Here is a 525-nt window from a genome sequence, read left to right as displayed (position 1 = left end):
AAACGACTCAGGTGTAGATTGACTATAAGTGCTACCAAGTGCAGCGGGGCTGCCGTAGCTTTGAGATTAATTTTGGTCACCGACCCCTCGTTTTTCACAAGAACTAGTACGAGTGTACCGGATCGCAATCCGCTACCTCCCAGAGTAGTTGGAACCTCAACCCAAGGCTAATAAAGTCTTCTGTTAAAATATAATCTGTGTTTATTTGTTTTATATGCGGCAAAGCCGCCAAACTTTTAATCTTTAGTAAAATCTATATATATGCATAACTACTGGCTTACCGTGTTTTTATTTAAGTGCAGTCACACCATACCCATCTCGTGTGACATACACTCCTGTTACCAGGGTACGTGTAACCCCGCTACAGTTCTTCCCCCTCCACGTCGGGAGTCGCTCCATCGTCGCATAAGCATTTGCGTTGTGTTTGGGGGACTGTATGAGAGCAGCGCATGTCATGCGTGACATGGTCGGCCAAGGGCCGAGGCATCGAGGGTGAGGGCTTCGTGATGCACGTGAAGTGGCACG

Source organism: Plasmopara halstedii (genome assembly GCF_900000015.1).
Source record: "Plasmopara halstedii genome assembly, contig: Scaffold_470, whole genome shotgun sequence".
In the NCBI taxonomy this organism is placed as follows: domain Eukaryota; phylum Oomycota; class Peronosporomycetes; order Peronosporales; family Peronosporaceae; genus Plasmopara; species Plasmopara halstedii.
Note: the sequence above shows the minus strand (reverse complement) of the source record.